Source organism: Phascolarctos cinereus, unplaced genomic scaffold (genome assembly GCF_003287225.1).
Source record: "Phascolarctos cinereus isolate Bilbo 61053 unplaced genomic scaffold, phaCin_HiC Scaffold_726;HRSCAF=1367, whole genome shotgun sequence".
NCBI classification, from domain to species: domain Eukaryota; kingdom Metazoa; phylum Chordata; class Mammalia; order Diprotodontia; family Phascolarctidae; genus Phascolarctos; species Phascolarctos cinereus.
In genome coordinates this window covers 1,559,020-1,576,396 of record NW_027556098.1, presented here as the reverse complement: position 1 = coordinate 1,576,396, position 17,377 = coordinate 1,559,020, and the positions used below count along the sequence as shown (strand labels likewise).

General features: G+C 37.9%; 1 long non-coding RNA gene across 1 annotated transcript in view; it reads right to left on the bottom strand.

The window, feature by feature from the left end:
* LOC144454329 (uncharacterized) overlaps positions 1 to 17,377 on the bottom strand; it is an 82,429-nt gene that overhangs the window by 8,343 nt on the left and 56,709 nt on the right. Inside the window, exon 3 of the long non-coding RNA XR_013482718.1 lies at positions 3,709 to 3,792. This is a non-coding gene — a long non-coding RNA (uncharacterized LOC144454329). The remainder of the gene's footprint in view (positions 1 to 3,708; positions 3,793 to 17,377) is intronic.

Genomic DNA, 17,377 nt, shown 5'->3' with positions numbered 1-17,377 from the left:
CAATTACATGAAAATTATCTACCATTTTCAGAGACTGACTAATTGTCATTGGTCTGCAGTTTGAATAGTATACTTATAGTTGATGAATTCAGAGCAGCAAGGCCATCACAAATATCTTATGTCAAAATGCATCCCATTAGAAAAAGGTTTTGGAGTTCCCAAGTGGAGGATATCTTCTTTGCACTTCTTAGAAAGTAATAACTGTTCATTCCTTGCTCTGGATACATCCCTCAGGTAAAAAATAGGTTTCTCCATGTGATAAATTAAATCGGGTTTGTAATTCTCAATTTCCTTCTCCTTAGAACATGTGTGACATTATTTATTATCTACCAGAAATATAAAATGCAATCTTTGATAAATCATATGGTAAACAAAATGCACAATGTATAGATGCACAAAGTATATATGGTACATTCCAGGATTCAGGATGGTTAGTAGATGGAGTATTTTAGTTAACTTAATATTCAAGTTAAATGAAACTTACTATGTAACACACATTACCCATTTTCCAAGAATTTAAATACAACCAGATATCCTTAACTTTAGACCTAGGCTGAACAGATTTTTATCTTTTCTTTAATGATTCAAAACATGCTTCAGGATTTTATCGTAGCTCAGGGCTATTCTGAAGAAGAATTCTCATTGTACAGTCCCGTAGAATTTATATAGAATATATAAGGTGCATAGGAAACACTGTGGATACCAGATGCATGAGATTGGATGTCTATAACTTGTTCAGGGAGAACATCTTTTTATTCTTAGAATTTAACTTTTTAAAGAGCCACATTATACAGGGTGTCCCAAAAGTCAATTAAAGCTTAAAACTGAACTAAGACTTTTGAGATACTCTGTATATCCTGTTTACATAGAGAGAGGTAGATACCTTCCCTCCCTCTATATAAACAGAAGACTTATTATATCAAAAAGGGAAAAGGAAGAGGAAGTAGCAGTTGGGCTCAGTTTGGAACTTTCATAGACACAGATTTTCTAGAGCCTTATGGATTCTGGGAATAGCAGTGCTAGCTGGTGCTTCAATGCAGTGTGTCTGCAAGAATTATAGAGATGGGATCTGTTTTAAATTATACAAAGAAGGACAAGGAGAGAGCAGCTATGGGGCTCAGTCTGGAACTACTATGGTACCAGATCATCTGGAGCCTGATAGATTCTGGAAATGGTTCAGGGGATGCAGTTGTCCTATGACAGTACAACAACATGAGAGTTCCAGGAACGGAGGTAGGCCACAGCACTGGGAAGGAAGGAAGAATTTATTCTGATGGTCTTGGAGTAAAAGCCAGAGGACCATTTTTCAAGTGTGTTATAGAGCACTGGGGTCAAACTCAAATAGAAATGGGGACCATGAAACTATATATAAGGATTCCTTTGGATTGCATATTGACTTTAAAAAACTAGATATTAACATTTTCTATGCTCTATTATATTTTTATTTATTTTGTTAAATATTTCCCAATTACATTTTAATCTAGTTCAGCACATTTGGGAATGTTACTGGCCCTAATGGGGCCAGCCTGCTTGTTTTTGACAGCTCTGCTATAGAGTCAATTCTTATTCAGGTAGGAGTTGAATAAGATGGATTTTGGGGTCCTTTCCAACTCTGAAATTCTGTGATTCTGTGATTAGGTTTGGATCATATGTTTTTATTTTCAGGACTCCTTTTCACTCTTAAAACTTATTCTGAATGATGAAAAGCTTTCATTTATAAGGGTTATATCTCTCAATGTTTTGCATATTAGACATTAAAACATCTTAATATTATTATGAAAATAGTTTTGACCTTGCAGACTCCCTGAAAGGGTCACAAGGATTCTGGGGTCCCTGAACCAAACTGGAACCACTGATACGAATCATATGATATCTTTTCTGAATTCAACCACCAAGTCAGTGACATTTAGTGGAAAAATTGCTGCTCTTAGAACCAGGGAAGACCAGGGATTCTCATCCACACATTCCTTCTCCCATCTCCTTGCCCTTGTATGGGCTGCCCACCAAACCTAGAACCCACTCCTTTCTACTCTCTGCCTTTTTGAAATCCTAACTTCCTTCAGACTTAGCTCAAATGCCTCTTTCAACATAAGAACGTTTTATGGTTTCCCCAGCTGCTAGTGATTCCGCACCAAAATTACCTTGCATATACTTTGCATATTACCTTGTATATGCTTATATGTGCACATGTTATTTTTCTTGATAAATAGAAACTCCAACAGGGCAGAACTGTTTCATTTTTGTGTTTGTATACCCAGCACTTAGCACTATACTTCCCATGTAGTAGGCACTGAATAAATTCTTGTTGATGGGTCCTAGATCCAATTATGTACTAGCTGTGTGATCTTAAGCCTCAGTTTCCTCATTTGTAATATCCTTTGTAAATCTCTAAAAATGGCGGCTATGATTGCTGCAAGCATTTGCTTTCATTATTGCATCTGTCTCTTCATGAAAGAAAATACCAATATTTGGGGGGGGGTTAAAAATTATTTCAGTTTTCTGGTTCTTCAGATACTAGATAAGTGGAAGTTCCATGTTAGTAAAGAAAGAAAAGGAGAAAGATTCATGTAATTTTCAGTTAGGTGTATTAAGTCACTCTGACAGACCACCTCATTTCACATTATTCCAAGTCAGATGTACAAGTTATAGAATAAAAAGAATTCTCAGTTCTGAGGAGCCCCCTGTTTTCAGCTTTGATGTGTTGTGGACCAGTATATTTCAAATATAAATCAAAAGTGAAGGAAAAGTCTTCATGTTTCTATCTCTCCAACTGCTCTGGGAGTTTGTTTTTCTTAAACCTTATCAGTTTGTGCTGGAGCAGAAAGAGATTGTCTTCCTTTGGCTTTTAGCCCAGCCTGTGAGATCAGGTAGACATCAAAGGTGGAAAGCAGCCCTGAAAAAGGCCTCCATTGTCCATCCCTATCAAGATAAGGGAAACAGATTGTCCTGTGACAATCACAGGGGGTGTGTCTCTCTTAGTCATTGCTGGCAAGATTCTTGACAGAGTCCTTCTTAATAGACTGATCCTTCACCTGGAAGATGGTCATCTACTTGAGAGCCAGTGTGACTTCAGAAAGGGCTGAGGAACAGTCAATATGGTATTTGCTGCCTGACAGCTCTGGGAGAAATACCAAGAGCAGAACAGAGATCTGTACACATTTGTAGATCTGACCAAGGCCTTTGATACTGTCAGTTGTGAAGGCTTATGGAAAATTATGTCCAAATTCAGTATTGAATGTCAATTTCATGACAGTACGCTTGCTGGGTTCTGGATGATAGACAATTCTCTTGCGCTTTCTCAGTCACCAATGGAGTGAAACAAGGCTGTGTGCTTGCTCCCATGCTTTTCAGCATGATGTTTTCAGCCAGGTTGTCAAATGCTTCCAGTGAGGACAAACACAGCATCAAGGTCAGCTACCACACTGATGGCAAATTCTTCAACTTGAAAAGGCTACAAGCCAAAACAAAGTGAAGGGAGTGTTGGTGCATGATTTTCTGTTTGCAGATGATTGAGCACTTAATGAAGCTTCTGAAGCTGAGATGCAACAAAGTATGGATTGATTCTCTGCTGCTTGTGCTAATTTTGGCCTAACAATTAACACCAAGAAAACACAGGTGCTCCATCAGCCACCACCACACCATCCATGTGTAGAACCATTGTCTACAGCAAATGGAAAAGTTTTGAATGCTGTGGATAAGTTCACTTACCTTGGCAGTATACTTTCCAGAGATGTACACATTGATAATGAGGCTGATACATGCATTGCCAGAGCTAGTTCAGTGTTTGGGAGGCTGTGAAAGAAAGTGTGGAAGAGAAGTATTAGCCTGGTTACCAAACTGAAGATCTACAGAGCCGTTGTGCCGACCTCATTGTTGTATGCTTGTGAAACCTGGATATATACCAGCGCCATGCCAGGAAACGAAATCGCTTCCACTTGAATTATCTTAGGAAAATTCTGAAGATCACCTGCCAGAACAAGATATTGGACACTGAGGTCCTTTCTCTAACTAAACTGCCAAGCATTCAAACTCTATTTCAGAGAGCGCAACTCCAATGGGCTGGCCACATTGTTCAAATGCCAAATGTATGCTTGCCAAAAAGATCATTTTATGAAGAACTCACACAGGGCAAATGTTTACATGGTGGTCAGAAGAAATGATATAAGGACACTCTCAAGATCTCTCTTAAAAACGTTGAAATTGATATGTGACATAGGAGACACTGGCACAGGACTGCTCAGCATATCAGAGAAGGTGCTGTGCTCTATGAAGAAAGCAGAATTGAAGTAGCTCAAAAGACATGCAAGATCCAAAAATTTGGAGAATCCACTCGAAATGTTCACATGTGCTATCCCAATCTGTGGTAGAACATTCCAATTTCATGTTGGTCTGATCAGCCACAGTTGGACACACAGTTGACTCCAGCTACAGTTGACTCTAGCATAGTGACGTCATTTTGGTCCTCTTTGAGAACGAAGGACAACAATCAACCAGCCCAGCCTGTGCCTCCTTGCACCAGTGCTGAGGAATTGTTACAGAACAAAATTCATGGGGTGGAGCCAAGATGGCAGAGTGAAAGCAGTGACTTGCTTGAGCTCTCCTCCGAACTCCTCCAAATACTCATAAAAAATGGCTCTAAACAAATTCTGAAGCAGCAGAACCCACAAAAAGACAGAGTGAGACAAATTTCCAGCCCAAGACAACCTGGATGATTGATCAGAAAGGTGTATCACACTGAGCTGGGAGCAAAGCACAGTGTGGCATGGGCCCAGGGTGCAGCGAACCTTGGAGCCGGCCTCAGAGGATTGAATTGCGGGCAGCTGTGGCGGTTTCCAGACTTCTCAACCCATGAATGCCAAAGACAACTTAGAAGGTCAATGGGAAAAGTCTGTCTCTGCGGTGCTGAGAGAGGAAGGCAGGGTCTCATTCAGCAAAAGCCTGGCCCTGGGTGTGTGTGGGGGGGGGGCAGCTGCCTCCTCAGCTTCTGGCCCACAGACTGAGGGGAAAGCCAGTGGCTGATCAGAAGGGGATTGCAGGCATCTCTTTGCCAGTGCCGAGGCAGGAATCTCTTGCTATGCCGTTTTTGGATCTGGGTCACAGTTCTGGGCTGTAGGGCTGGGGTGAGGAGGAGTGCTGGAATGGTTGAGCTTGTAGTGGCTGTGGAGAGGAACCCCTCCTCACAGTTACAGGACAGAAAGGAGTACTTGTGGTCACAGGCCAGGAAAGGAGTAAACACCTCACCCCTTATCATACCACCTTGCAAGAACTGAAAATTTACAGGTCCCTAGAAGTATCTCTGAAAACAGCTGTACAAACCCCCAAAGCTTGGGACAGTACACTCTCCACATTGGAAGCAGACTCTTACCTTAACAAAGAGTTTAAAACTCAAGTAATTGGCCGGATCATGAGCAAGCACGCAAAAAGAGTCAGACTATATTATCTTACTTTGGTGAAAAAGAAGATCAAAATATACAACCAGAAGAAGACAACAAAGTCAAAGCTCCTACATCCAAAGCCTCCAAGAAAAATATGAATCAGTCCCAGGCCTTGGAAGAGCTCAAAAGGGATTTTGAGAAGCAAGTAAGAGAAGTAGAGGAAAAACTGGGAAGAGAAATGAGAGTGATGCAAGAAAATCATGAAAAACAAGTCAACAGCTTGCTAAAGGAGACCCAAAAAAATACTGAAGAAAATAACACCTTAAGAAATAGCCTAACCCAAATGGCAAAAGAGGTCCAAAAAGCCAATGAGGAGAAAATGCCCTAAAAAGAAAAATTGGCCAAATGGAAAAGGAAGTCCAAAAGCTTACTGAAGAAAATACTTCCTTAAAAATTAGAATAGAGCAATTGGAAGCTAGTGACTTTATGAGAAATCAAGACACTGTAAAACAAATCCAAAAGAATGAAAAATTAGAAAACAATGTGAAATATCTCATTGGAAAAACAACTGACCTGGAAAATAGATCCAGGAGAGAGAATTTAAAAATTATTGGACTATCTGAAAGCCATGATCAAAAAAAAGCCTAGACATCATCTTTCAAGAAATTATCAAGGAAAACTGCCCTGATATAGTAGAACCAGAGGGCAAAATAGAAATTGAAAGAATCCACAGATCTCCTCCTGAAAGAGATCCCCAAAGGAAAACTCCTAGGAATATTATAGCCAAATTCCAGAGTTCCCAGGTCAAGGAGAAAATATTACAAGCTGCCAGAAGGAAACAATTCAAGTACTGTGGAAACACAATCAGGATAACACAAGATTTAGCAGCTTCTACATTAAAGGACCACAGGGCATGGAATATAATATTCTGGAGGGCAAAGGAGATAGGATTACAACCAAGAATCACCTACCCAGCAAAACTGAGTATAATCCTTCAGGGGAAAAAATGGTCATTCAGTGAAATAGAGGACTTTCAAGCATTCTGATGAAAAAACCAGAGCTGAGTAGAAAATTTGACTTTCAAATACAAGGACTCAAGTGGAACATGAAGAGGTAAACAGGAAAGAGAAATCATAAGAGACTTATTAAGATTGAACTGTTTACATTCCTGCATGGAAAGATGATATTTCTAACTCATGAGACCTTTGTCAGCATTAGGGTAGTTTAAGGAAAAAAAATTATATGTATGTATAGATAGATAGATAGATAGATAGATAGATAGATAGATAGATAGATAGAGGGCACAGGGTGAGTTGAAGATTAAGGGGTCATATCTGGAGAATAAAATTAAGGGATGAGAGAGGATTTTACTTGGAGAAGAAGAAAGGGAGAGGTAGAATGGGGTAAATTATCTCACAAAAAAAAACAGAAAAGAAAAGTCTCTTACAGTGGAGGGGAAATGGGGGAAGGTGAGAGGGAATGAGTGAATCTTATTCTCATAGGATTTGGCTTAAGGAGGGAATAACATACACATTCAATTGGGTATGGAAATCTGTCTTACCCTACAGGAAAATAGGGGGAGAAGGGGACAAGAGAGCAGGGGGATGATAGAGAGGAGGGCAGATTGGGAAAGGGGTAATCAGAAGTAAATACTTCTGAGGAGGGACAGGGTCAAAAGAAAGAATAGAATAAATGGGAGGGCAGGATAGGATTAAGGGAAATAGAGTTAGTTTTTCACAACATGTCTACTATGGAAGTGTTTTGCATAACTGCACATGTATAACCTATATTGAGTTGCTTGCCTTTTCAATGAGGGTGGGTGGGGAGGGAGGAAGGGAGAAAATTTGAAACCTAAAGTTTTAAAAACACATGTTTAAAAAAAATGTTTTCACATGCTACTGGGAAATAAGAAATACAGGAAATGGGGTACAGAAGTCTATCCTGCCCTACAGGAAAATAGAAGGGGAAGGGTATAAGAGAAGAGGGGAGAGAAGAGAGGACAGACTAGGGGAAGGGATATTCAGAATGCATGCCATGTTGGGGTGGGGGGAGGGGTGAGATGGGGTGAAAAATCAGAACTCAAAATCTTGTGAAAGTAAATATTGAAAACTGAAAATAAATAAATTTATATTTTAAAAAAGCTTAAAAAAAAAGAGCAATAGTTTGTCTTTAGGAGGGTGGGGAAGGACAGCTCTGGTTCTTTAGGAAGATATAACCCAGTACTTCAGCAAGGTTGGTATCACCAAAAGCTGCCTTAAATTTGCCTTGGATTTTGTTCCTACCCCTTGCTTCCTGCCTACTCTCTGTCCTTCAAGCCCTTGTCAAGAGAAGTCCTGCCCATATCACAAAGGGGTATGTGGCCAAAGAGAGATCTTACCAACTGTACCCAAAAGAGCTGGGCATGGTTCAGACTTAGCATTTGGGTAGTGATGAAATTAAACCAGGACAAGAAATAGCACTTTGTGAGCGCACTGGCTCACTTACAAGTAAGATGTAACGTATATAATGACCTCAAAACTACAGTACAGTATAGGAGGGCTACGCTGAAGTTGCTCCAATATTGGGTGGGAAAGTTGGGGCCAACGTATCTGAATTGATGTGTTATGTTAACAACCAAGCCTGGCTTTGCTAAGATGGAGCTGTTCAAAACAATTAAGGTTTGAGATAGTATATTTGAGGCATGGAAAACATACAAAAATTTTTCTTTGAAAATGGATTATTATCTGAATTAACATTTTCCAAAAGACATTCATTTTGTACTGTATTTATTTTATTAGGTTCTGGGAAACATACATTTGGTTGTATTAGTTGTAGAACTTAACCATTTATTATATCATCAGTGTCTTTTCCTCACACTCAGTTTCATATAGACATTTAGTAATATGTTTGAAGAATTTGTCTTGCCCTTTTCTCCTTAAAAAGTTTTTGTAAAATATTCTGCCTTCAGCAAATGTGTTTTTTTCCTAAAAGAAAAATGAAAAGGCTGAATTGAAAACAACATGCCTAGAGACATTTTTTTTGCAAGTAAGAGATTTTGTAGATTAAACATTGGGCTGAGTACATACTAAGCAAAATTCTAACTTTCTAGAAAATTTAAATGCTTTAGAATGGCTCAGAATGTATGTTTCACATAAATACAGAAAAAAAGTTGAGTAGATTTTGCAGGGATAGACATTCCAAATTGATACATCTTAGCAGTATGAATATACTAGATCTCTCCTGCTTTTCTTTATTCCCCTCATATTGTATTTGGTGTAAAGTATCTCAAACACATCAACTCTGCCATATACATACATACATATGTACATACATATATATATATATATATATATATACATATGTACATACATATATATATACATACATATGTACATACATATATATATATATACATATGTACATACATATATATATATATATGTTAACTAAATTGTAACTATGAAATAGATAATATATTTTAAATGGTCAATAAAAATCATAAAAAATTAAAACAATAAGATAGGAGAAAATCTACTAAAATATGGTACCCAGAACTGAACAGGATAATCTAGATGTGCTCTTACTGGGGCAAAGTAGAGTGTGACTATCACATCCTTCATTTTGTACACTATGCTTCTGTTAATGTTGTCTAAGACCATATTTGCTTTTTTGACTGCCTTATTGCACTATTGACTCATATTGAGCTTGTAAGCCACTAAAAGTCATAGGCATTTTTTTCAGAAGGTTATTATCTACCTATCCAATACCACTCCATACATGTGTGGCTGATTTCTTTAAAAATACAAGTACAATATTTTACACTACTAAATCTCATCTCATTATATTCAGCCCAATATTCTAGCTTTTCATGTTATTTTGTTGTTGTTGATGATGTTTAGGTGTTTTCACTTGTGTCCAGCTCTTTGTGACTCCTTTTGGGGTTTTCTTGGCAAAGACAACTGGAGTGGTTTGCCATTTACTTCTCTAGCTCATTTTACAGATAAGGAAACTGAGGCAAACAGGGTTAAGTGACTAAACGTAATAGCCAAAGTTCTGTTGAGTTGATTGCAAATCTCATTTTTGTTTTTGTTCAGTCATGTCTGAATCTTTGTCACTCTATATGGCATTTTCCTGGCAAATATACTGGAGTCGTTTGCCATTTCCTTTTCCAGCAAATTAAGGCAAATGGAGGTTAAGCTACTTGCCCAGGATCATGAGTGTCTAAGGCCAAATTTGAACTCAGCTTTTCTTGACTCCACATCCATCACTCTATCCACTGTGCCACCATATTAGTTATCTCTCTCGGTTTTATGTCATTTCAAAATGTAATAAGCATACCACATATGTAATTATTCAAGTCTTTACTTTTTTTCAGTTAAAAAGCATAGGGCCAAGGGTAAGTTCTTGCAATATATCAGTAAAGATCTACATCTAAGATGATATTGATCTATTAAATGACTACTCTTTGATCCTAGGTATTCAATCAGCTCTGAATCAACCTAAGTATACTATCGTATAGCCCACAACTCTCCATGTTATTTCAGTGTCTGAAATTTAGATTAATATCTCTATAATATCCCTAATATACCAGTCTGAATAACCCTATCTAAAAATGAAATGAGATTAGTTATTTATTGAACCAGTCAGACATTTTGTTATCTCCACTTTCTTTTGTAAATCCTTACTAATAATTTCCTTGATATGTTCTATGATTTTGTCTGCAATTTGAGTCAAGTTCATTAGTCTATAATTTTCAGGCTTTATTCTCTCCCCTTATTTGAAAATTGGGGAAATATTTCTATTTCTTCTTCCAGTCTTCCAAAAGCTCCCTCTTGTTCTCCTTTTAATAATTAGCAGCAATGACCTAAAAGTCCCATTATCCAGTCTTTTGAGTACCCTGGGATATATTTTATCTATGTTCAGTGACTTGAATACATCAACAGCAGCAAAGTGATCTCTATTTCTCTACTTATCCTTGATTTCAATTTCATTTTTGCTCAGTCCTTTCCAGTCCAAAGATTGTCCTTATAAATAAGAAGAAAACAAAAGAAAATAAGCTTTGAGAGCAAAACCAGGAAGTTATATTCCCTTTCTTGAAGTGAGTAATGGCATTTTAGAATAAAGTTCCATTTCAGTGTAAACAAGCAGTCACATCTAACCCCTGAGTTTTGCCTTCCTTTATCACCAATCTTAAGCAAGGTCAATAAAAAAGACAAACAATCAACACTGCCTTGGACTCCTGATGCCGACAACAGACTAAAATATTTGGAAGTTTTTTGTCCCTTCCTCTGGAACATAACAAACTGCCCTCAAGGTCAGTGGCTGGGCGGTTGGAAGGCTAACATGACTGTTTTCTGTGTACTATGAATACCTGTGGGAAATGGCTCATATTCAGAAGCTCTCTTGCACCATAGGGACTTCCTTTTTCTGTGGACCAATTAATATTTCTCCTTGGCTTAGATAGTAATGTTGAAAGAAATAAAGTCTTTTACTGACTTGTGCCCTAAATTGCTAACAAAGAGTTTTCTTTCTAGGACAAAGCAAAAAAGAAATTATCCTATCTGCCTTTTCTCTGTAATTTAAAATTATTATCTAAATCAATCAACTAGTAAGTATTTATTAAGTACCTACTATATACCAGAAGCCCTATCTATCCTATATGTGATCTATCCTTTCTTTGATCACTTCTTTTCCCTCATATAGCTAACCCTTTTTATAGTCCTTAGTATTCCCTACCAGTGTCAGCTCATTCTGCACTTATGTTCGTGATCCTCTTTTTACTAGACCACATCACTATTTGCTCATCTTCATCTTCACTTATCTGCTCTTAACTTCCATCCTCTGTTCACCATTTTGAAACCATAAATTGGGTGAAGAGCTGCCTGTGTATACACATTGGTCTTTTTTTCTCCCAAAACACTACTCTTTTTCCTTTTTTCCTTGTGCTTTCAGAATTTTGTTCTTGAGAGTGGGTTCCCATATCTCTTGGCTTGATGTGTCCTTTTAGAACTTTACAGCATGGTGGGGCAGCTAGGTGGTGCAGTGGATAGAGCACTGGCCTTGGATTCAGGAGGACCTGAGTTCAAGTCCGGCCTCAGACACATAACACTTACTAGCTGCGTGACCCTGGGCAAGTCACTTAACCCCATTGCCTAGCCAAAAAAAAAAAAAAAAGAATTTTACAGCATGGCCTAGGGCAGGGATGGGGAACCTTCAGCCTCAAGGTCACATGTGGCCTTCTAGGTCCTTGGGTGTGGCCTTTTGACTGAGTCAAGTTTTACAGAACAAATCCTTTTATTAAGGGGATTTATTCTATGATGTTTGGATTCAGTCAAAGGGCTATACTTGACAACCTAGAGGGCCACATGTGGCCTCCAGGTCACAGGTCCCCAACCCCTGGCTAGGAAATAGAGTGCTAGATTTGGAAGCAGGAGAACCTGGTTGATTAGAGGTCCCACCACTGAGCCATGTTAGCTGTGTGACTATGGGCAAGGCAGTTAACCTTCCTACACTCCATTTTCCTCATCTCTAAAGTGGGCTAATAAAATATATAGTACCTACCTTATTAGGTTTTATGAGGTTGAAATGAGACAAGCTAAGTGAAGCAGTGTGCAAAATCTAAAGCACTATATAAATGCTAGTGATAACAACAAACAAGGAATCCTACCTATTCTTTTCCTGAAACTTCACAAATCTGTTCTCCCAAAATTTAAAGTGCATTTCAACCTATTCTCAACTTTCGTCTTCTGTATCAGGAATTCCAAGATGCCATGGACACTTCCCCCTAAGATTCCTATTCAGATCCAAAGCAATGATTTCTTTTTGGTGTATGTCAGAACCAGGTCAAGGATAGCAGGACCCCTTAATGCTTCTTCTACCTTTTAAAGGATGAAATAAAATAAAATCAAAGCAAGTCAAGAATTTATTAGTTGCTCTGCTTATAACAGAAAGAGAATTCCAATAAGTTCCCCATCCCCACCTACCATATTACACTATCAGGTAAAACTTGTAATCAATTTCCAGAACTCTTCATCCATTTCCTTCTTCTGCCCAGACAGATATAATATATATTATATCATATATATAATATATACAGATATAATAATATAGAGATATATTATATATTTTAATAATTATTACATATATAATATATAATAAACTCCTGAATAATATTATTTATGTTTCTGCTTATGTTGACCCAAATGCTCTCCACCATATTTGATAGTTCCTGAATTACCTCATATCAATAAATCTTGATATATAATGTTCTACTCTGACCTATTTTTTAATCTCTCCTGTTCCACTTAAATAAGAGAAACTCTTTCAGAGGTACAATCTAGTCATGGATCCCATAATCTCAAATCTGAAGGAATTTGACCTCATAGGCTTCAGATACTTCCTAGCTGAATGACAGCGAAAATGAGCTGGAGAAGGAAATGGAAAACTAGTACCTTTGCCAAGAAAATCCCACGTGAGATCATGAAGAATCAAACATGACTGAAAGAACTCAACAACAAATGTGCCAGGTACCATGCTAAGGACTTAAATATAATGTCAGGGGACATGGCATGACCAGACCTATGTTTTAAGAGTACCAGCTTAGCAGCTGTGTGGAGAAAGGATTGAAGAAGGGGGAGCCATGGGTAAGAGAGTCCAATCAGGAGGCTAAGGAAATAATCCAGGAGAGAAGTGATGGGGTCTGGAGCAAAGTGGTGGCCATGTGAAGAAGACAGATGTCACAGATGTTCTGAAAGTAGAAATGACAAGGCTAGCTAGACTCCTCTGTATGGTAGTTAGCTTAGTATGTCAGAGTTCTCCTCCTTTTTCAGTTTAAAGTTCTTTTTATTAAATTCACAAGACTTCAGGCAAATATTTTTTTACATCCCTCATTAGTTGTACTTCATTCTTGGCTAAGCACCATATCATTTCTCTATTTTAAATTGTGGTCCAGAAATTAATGGTCAGCTCCAATAAAGAACAAAGTCATTTCAATCCTCCACATAACAGCTACCCATGAAGACCTCAAAGATGAAGGGTTTTAAAGCAAGGTCTCAGAGTTAAAAATTGTTGCTTATCATGATACCTTCATGGTAATTTCAAATACCTCTCCACAGAAATATCCTCCCAGTGATGCTTATATGGTAGTGAATCATGGGATCTAACCATCTCCAAAGAATCAAAATCTGGGTGATTCAAAGGGCAATGGACAGATATTAGGGAGTCACAAATAAGCTGCAATATGAAGTTGTGAGAAGCAGCTTAGAAGATAATACCCAAGAGATCTATGAAAGGAAAGGGAGGTGAGCCAGTCATGTAGTGAGAATATGGGATAACAGACGGGCAGCTTAAGTAGTACATTGGTGCTCCCACATATTGACAAAAGATATAGCCAAAGGCCTCCAGTATATTCTGCGGACCCCCTGTGGAGGATTCATTGGAGGACATAGACAAAGGTCACAGGAGATGAGAACACATGGATAAATTGTAGTCTATACCATTGGTGGGAATTCCTATGCTGATGAGTTCATAGAGTTACTGAAGTAAGAAATTGTGAAAAGCAAGCTATGTCACATGGAGAGTCACTAGACACAATATTTCTCAGTTTTTTTTATCTCAGAACCCCTTTATTCTCTTAAAAATGACTGAGCCCCCCAAAAGCTTCTGTTTACATGAGTTATGTCTATTGATACTTTATTAGAAATTAAAACACCTTAATATTATAGCGAAAATAGTTTTGACCTCATGTATCCCCTTAAAGGGCTTCAGGAATCCCCATAGGTCCCAGATCACATTCTGAAAACCACTGCATTAGCATAAAAATCAGGAGAAGCAGTGTGGGTACTCAGGAGTCTGAAAAAGTTTCCTATCAGGATCTTTTTTCCAGATATCACATTTTGGACTCAGAAGGCTAAAAACTGTTATCCTCCAGTTAGAACTGTCCTTTGACAAGAGCTCATTGTAGATCCTTTCAGGGAGAGACTCCCCAGTGTGGTACAGCTCAGAAATTCTTCCTTTTGCTTATCTCCAAAGCTTCATCCAGTATATTAAACCCATTTTCTCCTGTTTTAACTCCAGGAATGACCATAAACAGTTGAGCTCTTTAACATTATAATATTTCTCTCTTCTTTCCCCAAAGTAACCATTTTCTCTACCTTTTATAATCTTCAATGTGCTTTTCTGAAATCCCACTATAAGAAATCAATTTCATTTCACTCAATTCAATTTAATTCAACAAACCTTGACTAACACGAGTCTATTTGAATTGTAGAAATTTTGGTTGAGTTCCAAGGTCTGCCCAAGTGTGGCTTTTGAATTTAGTCTGAACACTGACCGTGGGTAAATTTCTTGACTCATCTTAGCTTCAACTTTCACATTTATAAAATGAGGATGCTGGATGGGATATAAGCTGAAAGATCTCTCCCAGCTCTTCCATTCTATGGTAAATAATGTAATGTTCAAGTAGCATGAAAAAGGGGCAAATTCACTTTTTTGCACAGTCAGAAAAACTTTACATTGCCTCTCCCTGTGATACTTAGGTTGTCTAGGCTGGTTTCCATCAAAAGAGATCTTAAACCTTTCACCCAACACTTGTGTTTAGTAGCACATTCAATCCTTTAAACCAGCTCAGTCATGAAATAGAATTCCAGTTCCTAATTCAAATAGGGTGATACTCCTTACCATGATCCTTCTGACTGCCATATTCAACCCTCACTCACCACAAGAAAGAGATGGGGAGGGAACAGAACTTGAGCGATGAGAAGTAGGAAGAGGAGGGTTGGGAGAATAATCCTATAAAGTCCAAATTACTGGTGTAGATTACAGCCAGTGAACCAAGATATTCCCTGTAGCACCAGGAATTGTAATATTGGAAACAATTAGAGAGCTTGGAAGGCAGAAATTTATGTTGTATTTAGGAAAGAATGAATCTACAAAACGCTTCAAAAAACAAAAACAGGACATACCATCTTAATATTCTAACTTTCTCTATGTTTTGCTAGATAGCACAGTGGATATATTTTGGAGTCATGAAAATATGAGTTCAAATACAGACCCTTACTGCCCGTGAGATCTTAAGCAAGCCCCTTAACATCTCTATCAGTCTCAGTTTCCTTATCTGTAAGATGGGGTTAATTAATAGCACCTACCTCCCAGGGTTATTGTGAAGAAAAAATGAGATATTTGTAAAGCACTTTCCAAACATAAAAGCATTATGTAAGTGTGGGTTAATATTATTTTTACTCATGTACTATAAATGGTGTAATTTTTTAAATACAAAAACAAATTGAATTACACAAAAATAAGAGAAAAAAGATTAGATAGGTCAAGCCCTCATTTAAAAAAAAACCTTTAACATAAGGTGAATCAAGATTATTGGGCTTCAAGAGCAGAAATTATTTTCCTTAAGCAAATACCGTTAAATGTTTTCCTGAGCTTCAATTTCCTCATCTCTAAAATGAGAAGCTTAGACTAGATAGCCTTTAAAGTCCTTTACAGCTACAGATCAATGAGCCTTTGAGCATTATCATTACTGTCATGATAATAAGCGCTTTGTATGAAGCAATTTAAAGATGATTTAGAAGTTGTGCTTGATAAGGCTAGATGTCATGGTACAAAAAGTCAGACAACCTCCGTTTGAATACTGAATCTGATGCTTATTATTTGTATGAACTTTGTTGTTGTTGTTGTTGTTTTTGATGATGACAACCATCTGAGCCCTTACTCTCCCGAACCAAACAAATGCTTCAGTGTTCAGTCATGTCTGACTCTTCTTGATCCCATTTGGGGTTTTCTTGGCAAAGATACCAGTGTCATTTTACATTTCCTTCTCCAGCCCATTTTACAGATGAGGAAACTGAGGCAAACAGAGTTAAGTGACTTGCCCAGGGTCACACAGCTAGCAAGTATCTAGCCAGATTTAGACTCAGGTCTTCCTGACTCAATTTTCTCGGGTGTAAAATGAACGGTTGGAATAAATAACCTCTGAGGTGGCTACCAGCTCTAGATTCATGCTATTAGATTGCATGTGTCATTAGATTATAAACTCCTTGAGGGCAGGGACTGTTTTTTTTACCTCTTTTTGCATCCCCCAGAGCTTAACACAGTGCCCAACACATAGTAGGCACTTAATAAATGTTTATTGAATTGAACTCAATGCATCCGTAAGATTTGTGGAGGCAGCTAGGTAGCTTGATGGATAGAGTGCTGGGCCAGGAGTCAAGAATACTTGAGTTCAAATCCAGCCTCAGACACTCACTAGCTGCATGACCCTGGACAAATCACTTAGTCTCTATTTGCCTTACTGTTCTAGAGAAATAAATGGCAAACCACTTCATTATCCTTGTCAAGAAAACCCCATTCGGGTCACAGAGAGTCAGACACAACTCAACAACAAAAGTAAGATTTGCAATGACTTTGTCTGGCTGTTAGGTTTAAAAGAAGAGCTTATGCCCTTTATGACAGACAGGATGGTGCAGTAGAAAGTATATCACTGGGATTAGGAAGACCTGGGCTCAGGTCCTTAATCTGAAACTATTTCCTCCCTTTTAAAATAAGGGATTTGAACTAGATGGATCTCTAAAATTTCTTCCAGTTCTGAAATTAAATCATAAAAGATCTTAGAGATTGAGTCCAACTGTTTCATTTTACAGGTAAGGAAACTGAGGCCCAGAAAAGCCGCTTGCCCTGAAAGGCATGGATAATGCATCTGTAGACAAAATGTAAGAAATATTCTAACTTACAAATCAAATAAACAAAATTAAAAATAAAAGGTCACACCTTACAAGTTTGATTGTTTGTTCTTAATACTTTTAATTTCATTCTACTACTTTCTCAATTGGTGAAAAAAAAATTGTGGAGCTGCATTTATTTACCTTATTCCCCCTCTGAGAAGGTGGATGGCCTTAAGCATAGAAGAAATGGGGGAAAGAAGAAGGGAAAGAGATTGAAACTTTTGTTGTTTCTTTTTTTTCTCCTAAAAGAAAATAAGTAGCATAAAAGGCACAAATTCTATTATGTGGGAAAAG